General features: G+C 40.1%; 1 long non-coding RNA gene across 3 annotated transcripts in view; it reads right to left on the bottom strand.

Annotated features, from left to right (window-relative positions):
* Nucleotides 1–2,785: 2,785 nt before the first annotated feature.
* LOC124883277 overlaps nt 2,786–18,448 on the bottom strand; it is a 40,754-nt gene continuing 25,091 nt past the window's right edge. For 2 of the 3 annotated variants that reach the window (XR_007042140.1, XR_007042141.1), the window contains 4 exons: nt 7,835–7,973; nt 7,006–7,179; nt 3,708–3,806; nt 2,786–2,940 (listed from right to left, as the gene is read on the bottom strand). This is a non-coding gene — a long non-coding RNA (uncharacterized LOC124883277). Of the gene's footprint in view, nt 2,941–3,707; nt 3,811–7,005; nt 7,180–7,834; nt 7,974–18,448 lie in introns of all 3 variants that reach the window. The other variant, XR_007042142.1, reaches the window with a different exon arrangement.

The following is an 18,448-nucleotide window of genomic DNA, read 5'->3' as shown; positions in this document are numbered from 1 at the left end:
AGCATCATGCTGGGGGGATGATTTTCTGCGGCAGATCCTGGGTTTTGTGGCTTCTGTAGAGGTTCAGATGACAGCAGCCAAACAGAGTAATTCTAAGTGATCTGGAACTCAGACTAGGACATAGATTCATTGTCCAAGATGAAAATGACTTAAACCATAGAGCTAAGATAAGGCTTCAGAACCAGTCTGTGAATGTCCTTGAGCGGCCCAGCTACAGCCAAAACTAAAACCCAATTGAATGTCTCTAAAAAGAAAAAAAGATGCTGCCCATCCATCCTGACTGAGTTTCAGAGGATCTGCAATGTCAAAAGGCCAAGCTGTATCAAGCTTGTAGAAACATACCAAAAAAGCTGTAATTGCTGCCAAATGCAAATTATTAACCACAGCATGCCATAAATATTTATGAAAAATTGGATCAAAAAATATTCTGGAATACATTTTTTGAAATCGTTGTAAAAGGTTTCTTTTAAGTCTTTATCAGAATCAGCTTTATTGCCAAGTTCATACATACAAACAAGGAATTTGACTCCGGCACACTTTGCTCTTTGGTTTTGTTTTTGCATTACAGAATATACATATTTACAATGTGGATACAATGATGGATACCCTGTGTAGATCTTTAAGAAAGAAAAAAATACTTCAATCTAGTTTAGAATAAGTGTGCAACAAAATGTGAAGAAAACAATATAATGGGCTCCCTTTACACTGAATCACAGCTGCACCACAATATTAAAATAAGCCCAAGTGTGAATGGTCTCTGCAGGGCTTGGGGATATTTTAGTCTTTGATACTGATACTACGGCAACTTGTAAATGACACGTGGTCTCTACATACGTAGCTGCGTAAACATGTCATCAGAAGATAAAAGCTAGACTGACCATGCAGACACAGGTTTTGTGTTTTGTATACCTGATTCATCTAACTGCACTTGTTGATATATTCACACAGTTCCAGAGGTTAAATCCATAGGACCCCTATTGTCTACAGAGCATAGTAGGGGACAATCGGCTGCCCTCTCCAGACCACCTGCAACTGAGACTCCTTATTGCTTGCAACATCTTCCTTTCAGGGGCAGGACACAATCAGGAGGGAGGTGGACATTAGGCAAAGTCAATTTTCAGGTTTTAAAGCATAATTTATGATGCACACATCCTTACATTGACCTTGAGCAGTAATAACCTTCTGACTAAATTCTTGTTAATACCGAGATTAAAGTTTCCTTATTGTTCTGCCACTGGCAAATAGGGATGAAGACCTGTTAATGTTTTGCACGATTATGAAGAAGAAAAAAAAACCAAAAATGCATCTTTTGAATTTATGGAATATTTTTTTTTTTAATCATGTCTTCTTCACTGAAAGTCCTGCAAGGGTACCCACTCAGTATTTTTCATAACTATGCAGGTTCTGCAGAATCTTCCACACTGAAGTCACTCATGTACAGGTAGCTGCATACCAAGTTCACACCAAATTACCTTCCTATGCTTATTCTGTCATCAATGTGCATTTAGTCTTAATAAAACGTTTTCTTAACATTGACTGTTACTCCACACTGCACTGTTTATTTTATGCTACATGTAAGCAAAAGCTGAAAACAAGACAATCATTTTTTGAACCCTTTTAAAGTTCTGTTAGATGTCTTTTGTTAAGACTGTTTCAGTTTATTTCTAGTATTATTGTTTGTATTGTATCCCAGGTCACTTGTTAGGCCAACTGACACGCAAAGATTTCATCTGAAAACAACCACTTAAAATAAACTTTAAAAGGATAGCTTCTCCCTTTTTTTCCCAAACTGAATTTAAGGATGCCCAAGAAAGAACTCAAACCAAGTTGATGTGATTGTTATGTTATTTTATCAGCTTTATCATCAATACAGTATGAACTAACATCACCCAGCTTTTTAGTTTTCTCTGTTTTGGAGCTGGCTACACAGCAGGTTTACAGTGTGGCCTTGCAGCGAGAAGGTAGTGCCCCTATGTGTGGAGTCTGCAGATTCTCCCTGAGCATCTGTGGGTTCTCAGTAGCTCCATTTCCTGAGTGAATAGTCATTGGCTTTTGTGTAAATAAATACCCGATGTAAAAGTGACATCAGTTTAGACGTTTATAAAATAGTGTTTGCAACAACCACAACGTCTGGGTTTTGGAAATTGGAATCATTTTAAAAAGCATTGGTTAGGACCCATTTTGGAGAAGCCATTACCTTTATCCTCTGGGTCCGACTAATCCGAATTTACACCAGATGAAATCGCCAAGTGAGTTCAACACAGCCTCACCTCAAAAAATGTGACTTTGTGTTTTGTGGTTTTGATTTTGTCACATTTAGGCATTTTATTCATTGTTCATTGTTTGGTTTAGTTACTGGACTTGTGACCCACAACATGTATTTACTCTGATGTGTTTTTTGTAGCTCTGTGTTTGGTTCCTGTTTCCCCGTTATTCCTGTTGCTTAGTTCTTTATCGCCTTTTGGTTTTTATTTATTTTCATGTTGTTAGTTTTCTGCAGTTTCTTGTTGGCTTCTTCTGCTGTACACTTATGGTTCCCCCTGCCTCATGGGTTTTCCTTCTCTTTGATTTTATAAGTTTCAGTTTTTTGTCATTAAACACATTTTATCATCTACTCATACAGCATACATGTTTGCCTGTGTTGGGGGTCCTTCTAACTAGAAATTGTGGCAATCCAGCCTAAAAGGAACCACCAGGATGTGTAAGAGATCTTCCACAAGTCACCTTGGACCACAATCCCATCCCCTACATCTTAGGACAAACTCAAAACAAAAAGATTTCACAGTACAGTTTTTTGTGGAGCTTAATCCAAAGTTGCTTTTAATGTGATAAAATAATAAACAGTCCAGAAAACGGTTGATTGCATCTATCCCAGGAAGTGGCCGGAGTTGAGGGTTGTACTTCGTGACGCAGACAGAAGACCTCGAAATGTCTTTCCAGCTGATGAAACATGAAGCATAAAGAGTTTTTGCAGGGGTCACTTTTCACCTGCAGGCAACAGTGCTGAAAGCAAACAGAAGCATCTCTTCTGAAAGCGAGAGGCCAAGTTGATTCTCAAATACTGAAAATGCCCACAGAGCAGTCGGAGAGGTTTGGTGGGGCCTTAGAGGCCTTTGTAATTAATATTCATACCTTGTAACAGAACAAGCCAGAGCCCTATTTGTCCAGGGGTTTTCGCTTAAAGATTTCGTTTTTTGCCTGTGGCTATCTGACTCAGAGAGCCTTCCAATGAATGACTTGGTGACCCCAAGTTGAGCTTTCCCCAGCAGCCTTTTCGTTATTCCAGTCACAAAGCACTGTTTAAAGACCTTCATTGATCAGGGGTTCCTTAAAGATCCCTCCTCTCGTGTAGTGAGGAGTAACTGTTACATCACTGCCAAAGAAAATGAATAAAGGGCCGCCTGATTTATGAGGAAGCGATCGTGTAGTGTCTCCTCATCTTGAAAATATCTCTTCATTGGGTGAGATTTAAAAGGTAAGGCTGAAAAACAATGCAGATCCTTTTTGTGAGTAAAACTCACTGTTCACTTTTTTTTTCCTCTCATTGACATGGAGCTTTGAATAAACTGTGAAAATAATGCTTCTCTGTAAATGTGTTAAGTTATTTTTATTACTATTGAACACATTTGGGTGTGTTTGTTCTTTTTATTAAACAACAAGCTATAAGGCTAGTCTTGTTCACATTTAATCACATTAAAAGTACAAACCTTAATATATGTTGTTGGGATTTCAGCTTGAACATCTAGAGACGGAAATGTCCGCCCATTCTTCTCAGTCAGGTTGGATGAAGAGCGTCTGAACAGCATCTATCTCCAAAAAACCCATAACATCATAAAGGACACTTATCATTCAAGTCAGGTTCTGTTTGAACTGTTACCATCAGGCAGACACCACAGATCAATTAAAGCAAGGACAAGGAGATTCAAAAACAGCAAAAGCTAAACTCAATACAGCCAGAATGTTAAGATGCAATCAGTATGACTGTGTGTACGTGGGTTTTCTTTGCTTCTATTTATCTATTTTACATAAATTATTCATTGCTCATGCACTGACCAGATAGCTTTTTTTCCTCAATTTTGCTGTGCTTGTGGGAATGACAATAAAGGATATTCTGATGTTTTGATTAAGTGTGGACTTTGACTGGGCCATTTTTAACACATATTGATCTAAACCTTTGCAGCTCCGACTGTATATTTGGGGTCGGTGGGGTTGTGCTGCAAAGTGAACGTCTGCCTGACACTTTACGTCCTCTAACAAGTTTTCTTCAAGAATTGCCCTGTGTGAAAAGGAGTCCCAGAGCATGATGCAGCCTCCATCATGTTTCAGAGGATGATTTGTTCAGTGTTATGTGCATCTGTTTTCCATCACACAGCGTTTAGGATGTAGGTCAGAACGTTTAGTTTTGGTCTCCACTGTGACCAGAGCACCTTCTTCCACATGTTTGTTTTGTCCCCTACATAGCTTGTGGCAAATTGCAAATGGGACTTCTCATAACTTTCTTTTAACAATGGCCTTCTTCTTGCCAATCCTCCATTATGGTGATTTATGAAGTGCATCTCTGCAGCTTCTCCATGCATATCTGGGAGGCTAACTCCTTACCCTGCTGGCCATTTTAGGCAGACAGACAGATCTTGGTAGGTTTGCAGTTGTGCCACATTACTTTAAACTTCATAAAATGGATTGAACAGCACTGAGGGATTGAGGGATACTAAAATCTTGGGATATTGTTTTATAACCTTAACCTGCTTTAACGTTCTCCACAACGTTCTCACTGCCCTCTCTGCAGTGTTCCTTGGTCTTCATGATGTTCTCTAATGTTTTCTAATAAACCTCTGAGGCCTTCATAAAACAGTTGGATTTATACTGATATTAGGTTGCACTTAGGTGGACTCCATTTAGTAGTTTTGTGAATCCTAAATGCAGTAGGTTGTGCTGATTGTATTTAGGGGAATCATAGTAGATGTTGTATACAAATGAATATCACACTTTTCAGATTTGTATATTTCAAAAAAACCTTTAAAATCCAAGAGTTATTTTCCATCCAGTTCACAATGCTGTACTGTCTTGTGTTGGTCTATTGCATAAAACCTGAATAAAATACAATTAATTTTATTGCTGTAACATGACAAAATGTGGAAAAAGTGGGGCAGCCACACGTCTTCATGCTTACTTCTACAGCGGCATTTACCAGCAGTTCTGTCTAGAGATGAATAGATGGATATTACAAAAAGTAAAATAAACTGCTTCACATGCCAACCTTTATTTAAATGGCATTAAAAAGTTAAACAATACTGCATTGCTATGCAGAATGAAAATCTTTCAGGATTTACCTGAAGGCTATCTCCTTTACATAAATTAGATTTTAAGCTTTAATCAGAGCTTGTGCTCAGTCCACACAAAAAAACCCCCAAAAAAACCAAAAAAAACCCAACTTGTCTTATTTAAGCAATGCATTTTTTTTATTCTTCTTTTATCTCTCAATGTTTTACAAGGTAACAGAGCATGCAACTGTATGTTGTTTTATGGCAATATCCCGCTGAGCATATTCACCCCAAATTTTAATTACTGATCTCAATCTAAGGGTTACATGCAACTTGCAATGAATATCACTCTCTCCTCTTTGGTAAGATGAGACAATTTTGCATGATCTAGATATTAAAACCTGGTCATTTTTACATCCCTGTAATGCAAACTTTTTTTTGACAGTAAAAGGAAAATGAGGGAAAAAGATTGTGGCCATCTAACCGACTGCGTTAGTTCAACAGTGACCCCTGCTGTAGAAAATCTGCCACTGATCTTTTTCTCATTACTTCCTTATCTTCTTTGTTTCTTCTTCCAACAAACAAGTCTTGAATTAGACCGTTTATTTGGAAAGTCCACAGATGTTGTAAATTTCTAAATGTGCAGATAGAAAATCTTAGGTTTAATTTACTTTTAATAAAACAATAAACAACTTATTTGTAGCGTAACCACAGAAGTGGATGTACACAGGTAGAAAAAAGAAACAGCATGCATTATGAAAAGCTACCATCAGATGTTGTGAATACCATTTATAAGCTTAGTGTGGGCTCCAAATGGTTCAAGACTGCAACAAGGCTAATAACTGCTACTGCTGACTAGTAGATTTAAAGTTTATTTTAAACCTAAGCGGTACCTTTTAGGGATTTCTACTTTTACATCAACTTGGGTTCTTGTCTTATGTAACTAGAGGGTGTTAAAAGTTCTTTAGACCCAATTTATGACCCAAAGTTGTTTAAATTAGTTAAAATGTCTATTGGCTCTCAGTTGTGATTGGCAAATCTGAGTTTTTATGTAGTCTTTAAATACATCAGAAGTGAAAAAACCTGCTTTGATCTGTCAGTAAATGCATTGGCAAGCTGCATATTCTATCATACACTTTGTTTTGAGTTTAGAAAACATCTGAAACAATTTTTTTGCAAAATAATTCACACACCTTGAAATTTTCCACAATTTGTCATGTTTGAAGTTTGCCAAAAGCTGTGTAGGGGACACAGCAAGCAGATTAAGGTGTTTGGATCAGACTAGACCAGAATTAAACTCTTAGGTCGGCACTAGAGATCACAATAAAGACATCAACCCGCCATAGTGAAACATTGCAATGGTAACATAATGCTGTAGGGAGGCTTTTCTTTATCAGGGACAGTGGTAAGTAAACTCTCTTCATGTAGACCTACTTCAGTTCTTTATGTTAAAAGTTGGTAGAGGCATACAATAAAATCCTTGAAGTTGTAATCGCACCAAAACATATATGTAGAGCAGACTCCAATTAGCAGAAAATGCTGAAATAATTTCCCTTCCACTTTATATTCAACAACTACTTTGTGTTGATCATATAAAATCCCAATTAAACACATTCATAAATACCTGTAAAATGTGACATATTTATATTTATATACTTGACAATGTGTTCATCCTCAGAGTGTAACACCAATGCAGTTGGCCTAAAACTTGCTCATCCAAAGAAGTTCCTTCCTTAATCCTTACCTTGACCACATGTCAGAGGATCAGGTATTGGGACGAGCTTGGTTGGTAGATCTGGACCAGTAGGGTCAGGTGGAGGAGTTCTGGGCATGCGTACCTTTCCAGAAGGACTAGGTTTGTGGACCAAGCCTGTATATCTGCAGTCTCGTCAATGTGAGCAGCATGTTTTATCCTTCTCTGTTGCAGGGAAGAATGTTGCAGCACTGAGAATATAACTGCTGTCTTTAAGCCAGAACAATCACTGAGTCAGAGTAAAGCAGCTGCCTGGAGGCTGTCACTGCAAACATGCATCACATTTCCATTATACTGTTAAACTGTTGTGTCTTATAAATCGGTGAGTCAAAGGGAAGTATTTATGGAAAGCAATTAAAACACAAGAAATGACAACATTAGCATTTTGCCGAGAAATTAAATTGATTTTCTAACATTAAAAACACAACCAAATCCCAAAAGCTGTTTAATTGCTAAGAATGCTGCTTCCCGAGTGGTACATTGGTTTAATTATAAGGATTTTAGCTGAAGTATACCTCCAGGACTTGTAAGCAGACATGGATGCATGTGAAAGCAGAAATAAGCTAAATATTTTACTAATACCTGCAGGCTATATCATGTTGAAATCTAAACATTAATAATACCTTGATAACAGAAAAATAACACTGACCTTACTATGTTTATAAAGTAAATTTAACAGTAAATAACCAGAATGCTCTAATCTACGGGGTACAACCTGGAAATGCAGACAATAAAACAATCCAATTATTACATTGTTTTTCTGCTATCAATCCAAAGTAGGTTTGATGATAATGAAGTTTAAAAAAAAAAAAAGACAGACCGATTCCTCCATCTGCTTCTTCTGTACAGGGTCACGGGGAGCTGGTGCCTATTTCCAGTGGTCTACGGGCGAGGAGGATACAAGGGTACAACCCTGGACAAGTTGCCAGTCCATCACAGGGAAACACAACCAGGCACACCTAAAGACAATTGAGAGACCAATTAACCTGTCATGTTTTTGGACTGTGGGAGGAATCCGGAGGACCCGGAGAGAAGCTACACATGCATTCGTGATATTTATACCTTGAAAGAGTCATTTTTACATTTTTCCTCTCAACATAAATAGTTTGACATTTTCACTATTTTGAGAACCTTAAAACATCAATAAAAATGACCTCAAACAGGGAATTGTTTATTCTATATTTAGAGACAGACCATGAGGAAAAGAAGGTTTTATACAGTGTATGTAAATATCTGGTTTCTGCTGTATGAGCCATACACACTTATAGCTGGTTACACACTAAAAGTGACATAGCCAACCCTAAAAAACAGTATACTACATAGTTTTATCGCGCCAATCTCAGGCTAGGAAAATTCAACGTTGTTGAGTCTTAGCAGGTACTTTGAAACTCCAATGTGAACAGTGATCACATGCAGAGTTAAAGTCTCCAATGAGCATTTAAACAGAATGAATTGTATTCTTGTTGAATAGGAATGAAGTTTGGAAACATGTTTATAGCAGATATGTCTGTAAGACATTTCCAAGGATAGCTGTTACAACCCATGCTGAAACGTTATGGTGAATTCACAGATCCTGAGCATTTCATTGCCATAAAATGTGTCCCCGTGCTCTCAGGATCCTCTTTTATTCAGGGGGCATGTTTTTATATAGAAACACAGACAGCCTCATGAGCTTTCTTTGATCTGCTGTTGGTTTCTTTCTGTTAAACAGTGATGGTGTCAGTCAGGGTTTGGAGAAAAGTGATTCAGCTAGAAGCCTCTCAGCTCTATTCTCCTATTCCATTTTTACCTTTAAGAACTTAGAGAACATCACAAGATTAGGACCAGTAACGTTTTCTCCTTTATACATTGTCATTGGACAGGGTTGCGGACCCTGTGGCCATGCAGTGCCTCACAAAGTATCCCAATCCCCTTGAACTTTTCAGCATTTGGTCACAGTACAGCAATTTAAATTCCTTTTCTTCCAGTTTTAACTTGAGCAAGCTGTCCTCAATACATCTAGATCCCTAAATGCATTGAGCTATTTTCATGTAATTGGCTGATTTATTTGTGTTAAGCAATTTAACAGGTGTACCTAATAAAGTGGCATTAATATGCCCCCAAAATGGTGCGATCCTGGACCTGTCTTAAGAGGGAAGGATGAATGGATCAGTCTTTTGCTATGAATGTAAAGATATTTTTGTTAATGAGTTAAGAGAAAAAAAATCCTGATTTTTAACAGCTAAGAAGAACATACACTGCTCAAAAAAATAAAGGGAACACTCAAATAACACTGAATCCTAGATCTGAATGAATGAAATATTCTCATTGAATACTTTGTTCTGTACAAAGTTGAATGTGCTGACAACAAAATCACACAAAAATCATCAATGGAAATCAAATTGATCAACCAATGGAGGCCTGGATTTGGAGTCACACACAAAATTAAAGTGGAAAAACAAACTACAGGCTGATCCAACTTTTATGTAATGTCCTTAAAACAAGTCAAAATGAGGCTCCTCCAGGAGACGGCCTCCTCCACGTCTCCTGGTGTACTGGCCTGTCTCCTGGTAGCTCCTCCAGGCTCTGGACACTACGCTGACAGACACAGCAAACCTTGCTACAGTTCACATTGATGTGCCATCCTGGATGAGCTGCACTACCTGAGCCACTTGTGTGGGTTGTAGAGTCCGTCTCATGCTACCACGAGTGTGAAAGCACCACCAACATTCAAAAGTGACCAAAACATCAACCAGAAAGCATAGGTACTGAGAAGTGGTCTGTGGTCCCCACCTGCAGAACCACTCCTTTATTGAGTGAGTCTTGCTAATCACCAAAGATTTCCCCTTGATGTCTTTTCCATTTTCACAACAGCATGTGAAATTGATTGTTAATCAGTGTTGCTTCCTAAGTGGACAGTTTGATTTCACAGAAGTTTGATTTACTTGGAGTTATATCGTGTTGTTTAAGTGTTCCCCTTATTTTTTTGAGCAGTGTAGTTTAGGTGTATGCATGTTCATCCCTAGGCCACATACATTTTTGGTTGAGAAGAAGCTTCTCAGTGAAAGTTAAGGAGAATGGTTTAGCTTTAATTATACCCACACTCTCAACATACCTCTCTCTGGTGTACTTTCTTGCTTTCAAATGTGTCTTCTCCTATCTTTTCCAGCATATATTGCCATAATGAAAATGCATGACTGAAATTAAATTTTAAGATAATAGATGTCTCTGACTGTACACCCACTCATTTATTGTATATATTTTCATTACTTCAGGTACTGTTCTTAACTTGTTTCACATTTTTCTCACTGGCTTTTCCTTTATAGCAAAAACTTTAGCTTCTAAATCCAGTTTTATTGAAGTAAATATTGAGAGAGTTGGACTGGAACAAATAATCTTTGGGCAAAGCATTAACTCACAAGTTAGAAAGGTATCTAGCATCATTGCAGTAAAGCATCTCTTTGAGCAAACATGATAAATAATTAAAGCAGATCTGGATAAGAAGCTCATGATTAAAAATGCACTGACAGAAGCTGTCACTGCTTAAAACGCAGGGCATAGAAAGGAAACCATGGGGTCCGAAAAGAGTGCCCTGAGAAACAGCTCCCTTGCTGATTCAAAATGATCTGAAAAAAAAACAACAAAAAAAACAAAACAAAAAAATAACTTTGGCTATTGCAGGTGAGCTTTCATTCTTTTTACTGGGAGTGTTTCAGGGCAGAATCAGAATCTGTTAGAGTGCTTTTTACCTCAGACTGTTGAGAAGAAATGCTGATGAGAAATTCAGAAGTGGGGCTGCAGCCACAACAAGATTTCAAAGCATCCTTTTGAGGTGGGCTCTGATGTTTCTGTTTAGTGTGGTAATAAGAAGTTCAAATTAAGTACTGAAGCTGCAAGAGACAAGTTGGCAGTGCAGGAATACTCATTTGCATCATCCCATCTTAATGCAAGAAAAGGGGTTAGGTGAATATATAAAGCAGCAAAACTTATTTTGGCAATGTGGCATTGTGGTGAGCTCCCCTTTAGTACGAAACAGGCAAAATTATAAACTCATTATGTAGTGCTGAATTTCAGGGGATTCACTTTCTGTGACACTAGTGCCTGTTTGACAGAAGTAAAAATAACCCTAAAATGATAATTGTTTGGAGAATTAGAGCAGGACTTTCAGAAATAATCTGTGTTTATTAACTTAAGTAACATTGCAAATTACTCTATAAAGTAGTGAACCTCGTACTCATCGTCTTCCGCTTTATCAGGGACCGGGTCGCGGGGGCAGCAGACTCAGCAGAGACACCCACACATCCCTCTCCCCACCTCCTCCAGCTCCTCCGGGGGGGGAGCCCAAAGCGTTCTCAGGCCTGCCGAGAGACATAGTCCCTCCAGCGTGTCCTGGGCCGTCCCCTGGGTCTCCTCCCGGTGGGACGTGCCTGGAACACCTCCAGAGGAAGGCGTCCAGGAGGCATCTGGTATAGATGCCCGAGCCACCTCAACTGACTCCTCTCGATGTGGAGGAGCAGCGGCTCTACTCCGAGCCCATCCTGGAAGGCCGAGCTCCTCACCCTATCTCTAAGGCGACTGTGGCTCAGTAGGAAGAGTAGTTGTCCTACAATCAGAAGGTTGTGGGTTCAATTCCAGCTTCCTCCTGCCACATGTCAATGTGCCCCTGGGCAAGGCATTTAACCTCAAGTTGCCTACCGATCTTAGTTAGTGAGTGCAATTGGGTGAATGTGGCTCTAGTGTAAATCGCTTTGAGTGGTTTGCATGACTGGAAAAGCGCTATATAAGTTCAATCCGTCTACCATCATCATCATCTAAGGGAGCACCCGGCCACCCTACGGAGGAAGCTCATTTCAGCCGCTTGTATCCGGGATCTCGTTCTTTCGGTCATGACCCAAAGTTCATGGCCATAGGTGAGGGTAGGAACGTAGACCGACCGGTAAATTGAGAGCTTTGCTTTTCGGCTCAGCTCTCTCTTCACCACAATGGACCGGCACAGCGCCCCCATTACTGCGGCAGCCGCACAGATCCATCTGTCGATCTCCCACTCCATTCTTCCCTCACTCATGAACAAGACCCCGAGATACTTAAACTCCTCCACTTGAGGCAGAACCTCCCCTCCAACCTGAAGAGGTCAAGCCACCCCTTTCCGGTCGAGAACCATGGCCTCGGACTTGGAGGAGCTGATCTTCATCCCAGCCGCTTCACATTCGGCTGCGAACCGCCCCAGCGCATGCTGTAGGTCTTGGCTAGAGGCGGCCTGCAAAAAGAAGAGACGAAATCCTCTGGTCCCCAAACCAGACCGCCGCTGCGCCTAGAAATCCTTTCCATAAAAGTTATGAACAGGACCGTTGACAAAGGGCAGCCCTGCCGGAGTCCAACATGCACCGGCAATATGGACCAAACTCCTGCTCCGCTTGTACAGAGACCGGATGGCCCCTAGTAAAGGGCCCCCAATTCCATACTCCTGGAGCACCCCCCACAGGGCATCACGAGGGACACAGTCGAATGCTTTCTCCAGGTCCACAAAACACATGTAGACCGGTTGGGCAAACTCCCATGAACCCTCAAGTACCCTGTAGAGGGTATAGAGCTGGTCCAGTGTTCCACAGCCGGGACGAAAACCACACTGCTCCTCCTGAAGCCGGGGTTCGACTATTGGCCAGACTCTCCTCTCCAATACCCTGAAGTAGGCCTTACCAGGGAGGCTGAGGAGTGTGATCCCCCTGTAGTTGGAACACACCCTTTTTATGAAGGGTGACCACCACCCCAGTCTGACAGTCCAGAGGCACTGTCCCCGACCGCCACGCAATGTTGAAGAGGCGTGTCAACTATGACAGCCCTACAACAGTCAGAGACTTGAGGTACTCAGGGGAGAGCACATCCACCCCCGAAGCCCTGCGGAGCTTTTTAACCAACTCAGTGACTTCGGCCTGGGTGATGAAAGAGTCTAACCCCGAGTCCCCAGCCTCTGTTTCCACCAGGGAATGCGTGATGGCAGGATTGAGAAGATCAATGACACACGTGACCAGACAATCAGTTCAGTGACGTGACCAGACAATTATTAACAGCTATTTTCAAGTCTTGCCACATATTCTTGTTTATATATGGGTCTGGGCTTTAACTGGGCCATTCTAACATGCTAATGTCTAACTCCTTCATTTTTGAAGCCTGACTTGTACTTTGCACCATCAATCTCCCTATCATCCTTCTTGTCTCTGCTGAATAAAAAAGCATTACAACAGCATGATGCTGCCACCACTATGTTTCACAGAGCAGATTGTACAGGGGTTGGACAATGAAACTGAAACACCTGGTTTTAGACCATAATAATTTGTTAGTATGGTGTAGGGCCTCCTTTTGCGGCCAATACAGCGTCAATTCATCTTGGGAATGACATATACAAGTCCTGCACAGTGGTCAGAGGGATCTTAAGCCATTCTTCTTGCAGGATAGTGGCCAGGTCACTACGTGATGCTGGTGGAGGAAAACGTTTCCTGACTCGCTCCTCCAAAACACCCCAAAGTGGCTCAATAATATTTAGATCTGGTGACTGTGCAGGCCATGGGAGATGTTCAACTTCACTTTCAAGTTCATCAAACCAATCTTTCACCAGTCTTGCTGTGTATTGCTGCATTGTCATCCTGATACACGGCACCGCCTTGAGGATACAATGTTTGAACCATTGGATGCACATGGTCCTCAAGAATGGTTCGGTAGTCCTTGGCAGTGACGCGCCCATCTAGCACAAGTATTGGGCCAAGGGAATGCCATGATATGGCAGCCCAAACCATCACTGATCCACCCCCATGCTTCACTCTGGGCATGCAACAGTCTGGGTGGTACGCTTCTTTGGGGCTTCTCCACACCGTAACTCTCCCAGATGTGGGAAAAACAGTAAAGGTGGACTCATCAGAGAACAATACATGTTTCACATTGTCCACAGCCCAAGATTTGTGCTCCTTGCACCATTGAAACTGACATTTGGCATTGGCATGAGTGACCAAAGGTTTGGCTATAGCAGCCCGGCCGTGTATATTGACCCTGTGGAGCTCCTGATGGACAGTTCTGGTGGAAACAGGAGAGTTGAGGTGCACATTTAATTCTGCCGTGATTTGGGCAGCCGTGGTTTTATGTTTTTTGGATACAATCCGGGTTAGCACCCGAACATCCCTTTCAGACAGCTTCCTCTTGCGTCCACAGTTGATCCTGTTGGATGTGGTTCGTCCTTCTTGGTGGTATGCTGACATTACCCTGGATACCGTGGCTCTTGATACATCACAAAGACTTGCTGTCTTGGTCACAAATGCGCCAGCAAGACGTGCACCAACAATTTGTCCTCTTTTGAACTCTGGTATGTCACCCATAATGTTGTGTGCATTTCAATATTTTGAACAGAACTGTGCACTTACCCTGCTAATTGAACCTTCACACTCTACTCTTACTGGTGCAATGTGCAATCAATGAAGACTGGCTACCAGGTTGGTCCAATTTAGCCATGAAACCTCCCACACTAAAATGACAGGTGTTTCAGTTTCATTGTCCAACCCCTGTATGTTACAGGTGACCTGCAGTTTTTTTGCCACACTTCTACCATGTGTTTGCTGTGGGCCCTACTCTAACCTCTAAAGCACTACGAACCCAAATTCTTATAAATGTCTTTCAACAATGCCTTTCTTTATGCAGCTCTTACTTAAAAGCAAGATTTATGGATTACACGACAGTGAGATTCTCCCATTTGAACTGTCTTTCGCAACTCCAGTGGGCCTCTTGTTTACCTCTGATTAAAAGGCTCCAGGATAAGGCTGTCAGTTAAGGTGAACGGCTATGGCTTGGTAGGTTTGCACACTTTTATTTTCAAATGACTGATTTAGCAATGCTCTAAGAGATGTTGAAAGTCTGGGATAACGCTTTATAACCTAACTCTGTTTTTAGGTCCTCCACAACTGAATACTTTTGGAAGGCACTGTACTAGTACATCAGCAATGTTTTCTAAAGTATTGGGTATTTTATTTCAAGAACCAATGCAAAACAGTCCACACATTATTACATATACATAATTACCTACTCTGAAAAATAGATTGCATTAAGAAAACCTAATAAAATGAGATTGATTAAAAGAGAGGATAACCATAAACCATAAAGCCTGATTCCCTCCAACAGTGCACCACCTATCAACTGCCACTAATAACGAAACATCATGCAGAAACAGTATATAATTAAACACACTTGATACAATAATTTTCTTAATGGAGTTTTTCCTTACTCACGCAACATCTAACATACCAGATAACAATAAAATCATATATTTCTATCATATTATGTTGCCATTGATAGTGAACACACAGAATACCTGAATTTCACAGCTTGTCTGAGAAAAAAATTAAACATTCCTGCAAAAACATCTGCTACAAAGTCAAATTTACTGATCTGAAACCATGCAACAGCCTTTGGAAGTCAGGAGGCTCGCCTCATTTGTCTCTGTCTCTTTTCTTTCCCGTCCTCAAGGCTGTAAGCCAGAAATTGATTTTAGTAAAATAAAAAGGGATGTCTCAATCCCCAGCATTTACCAACAGCAAAAATGACAATTTATCAGCTACTGCATGTTTAGAATCCGTATTATTCTACACACAGTCAAAGTCATTAGTTTTCCACTTCTCCTTTATTGATTAGCCTAAAAACAGTTAAATGGGGTTTGTAATGTTTCAGGCATACAAAGTTAGCAAGTTTAATATTTTTATATTCACTATTTTAAAAACAATTTAAATGCCAGTGCATCCAACCTGTAAACAAGGCTTACACTCTTTCCAAACACAACATTGAAACTAATGCCTGGTTAGTTGGAGAGGTTCTAATCTGAAAAGCTACAACAGGAAACCAAAAGGATCAGGTTGCTGGAGACCAACCCTTTGTAACACCTGGTAGATCATTGGAATGGGTGTGGTTACTAGTAATGTAGCGTTCAGAAATATAGTTGCTAAAAAAATAGGAATATTATAAGACATATAATCACAGTCTGCAGTATCTCTATAACATGAACAGAGGTCGACCTAAGTTTGAGCTGCAGTTGTGGAGGCAGTCTGAAGGAGAAGGTCCAGCTACACCAGGACATGAACATTGAACATGCATGTGTTGGGGTGGTCTCTGTTTAGCCCATCACTACTGCATAACCAGAGATGGGAGATTTTTACTGCAGTGCTCCGGGAGGCCTTTAAAATGCAACATGTTTACCTAACTACTGAGTGGAGATTTTAAGCATAAAAAATATATTGCACAGAAGGAAACCCTTTAACGCTATGCCTTTCTCTCTTTGCATCTCACAAATTCTGCTCTGCAATTTTTTTTTGTTTGTTTACACAATGCATTACATTTTAAGTTTGCTGGGACTTTACTGTTGTGGCTTCTGAGTTCTCTTCAAGCAAGTGCTTTGAAAAGGGGTTACTCCTTCAAACATGTTCCTCACTGCAGAGTCAAGCGTTACCCTGTTTTTATTTTCGTCGCCTGTCACTAATGTCGCAGTCAATTAGGCTTAGATGTTGCAACTCGGACTCTGAAAGGACCATACACTCAGGATGAGCATGTTGAAGTTACATGTTGGAAAAAAAATAAAAATAAAAAACAACCAAAAAAAACTAAACTTTGAGTTTTGCTAACTAGTAGAGGAAAACTGCAATTGAAAAGCAAAGCCTCTCTCTCCATTCTATGGTTTAAAACATTAAAGGAGCATGCTCAGACATTTTTCAGTAATGTGCATGCCTTTGAATTTGATGCAAACTGTAAGAAGTGCAAATCAACTCAGAGGCTACATGACGACCCACTTTTAAATTTGGATTTACAACTTTGGCGGGTGTTCTTTTTCCGTCTTAGAAATCAGATGCACCACAATGCCTCCTTTGACATTGTAAGTGCTCCTACTTCCTTTTACACCTCACTTGACCTCCTCTTTGCTTTTACCCCACAGTGCTTTATTTCTCTCATCTTTAATGTTTTATGTTGCCCCCTTGTAGTTATGTACTTGTGAAAAGGGTAAAATAGATTATCTGAAGTAAAGTTTATCTGGTGCTTTATAAAGGCCAACAAAACAGATTCAGCACAGCAGTCAGACATTTTAGGACCTGTCACCAGACTGAAAAAAGTTTATTGGAGGGCTGACTGTAAAATCATTCTGCACGAGGCATCAGGCTCAAGGCCTGCAGTGCAGTTTGCCATCCTGAGCCACTGTCTTCCATTTATTTCTTTTTGGAGTGACAGAGTCATCCAGGATGTACTGATTGCCAGCAGGTTTTGTTCTGAAACAAGAGGTAGGATGAAGCAACACAAGTATGCATAAAGGATGAGTCATGAAGTAATATAAAAAATTGCTTATGAATAAATGCACACTTCTGAGGGAATGTGTCCGGGTCATTCTCCTGGGAGCAAAATACATTATGTTCCAACTCCTGCAGTGATCAAGTTCTTCACCTGCCTCCAAAAAGTAGTGAGGTTTTCCTTTTTCATTCAGTAAGACACAGCTAAAAATAAACCAAGCTTTATGGGGAAGATTTTCTCCACAGAGGGGACTTTATGTGAAAGAGCAAAGAAGGTGAAAAGGAGATGAGTTATGGTTACTTCAGAAGAACAGAGGATGGACTGTCCTCTGTGTGTGTACGTGCAGATGATTAGGCATCTCTCTGTAACAGAGAGGAGAGGATGACAGATTTTCCTCCCTGGACCGTCAGTGTTTTCTGACTCTGTTTGTGCTGATAACAGTAGCGTGCCAATTAATTACCTGCTGATGCACTTATTGTCCTGAGTGAGCAGGTATAATAGAGAAGCAGTAGTCGGTGTAAGGGTGAAGGATAATGATACCCTTTTCTGTTGTACCAAGGAAAACAAAGTCAGATACTTCCTGCAAGATGGACAATGTAGAAAAATTATTCATAGCAAAGCTGCTAAACTACAAATCACAGGCTAACTTTGTAGTCTCTAAAATAATGTCTGTAAAATTTAGAAATATACCCAACCAAACACCACACTAGAGTTTTCATCATTTTGGTTTTACATGTATCCAAGTTTTGACTCAATTTCTGATTTCATTAATATCCATAATATATAGTGGTTCGCCCCTTAAAAATTGTCTTTTAGTAACACCCTAATTGTTTGGATGAAATAAATTTTAATATAGTACAAAGATAACATGAGTTCATACAAACAAGAAGTTTTCAATGATGATTAAATTTATAGCAAAAGGCTGCCCAAAGCAATCTGGTTGTATCTGAAAAACTAATTGCTCCCATTGTTAAATCATGAATTAAATATGATTAACTACATGTTTTAAACAGCCGACTTCAATGTCAAACACCAAACCCTGGCTTGTAGCATCAGAAGTTACCTAAATTAAGCCAGTCTAACAGCATGAAGTAGGCCAAAATATAAAAAAAAAGTCATGCTCAGATCTAAAGATTTTTCAGAACAGATA

This window comes from Girardinichthys multiradiatus, chromosome 17 (assembly GCF_021462225.1).
Source record: "Girardinichthys multiradiatus isolate DD_20200921_A chromosome 17, DD_fGirMul_XY1, whole genome shotgun sequence".
Classification (NCBI taxonomy): Eukaryota; Metazoa; Chordata; class Actinopteri; order Cyprinodontiformes; family Goodeidae; genus Girardinichthys; species Girardinichthys multiradiatus.
This window is presented reverse-complemented; position numbering and strand designations above follow the sequence as displayed.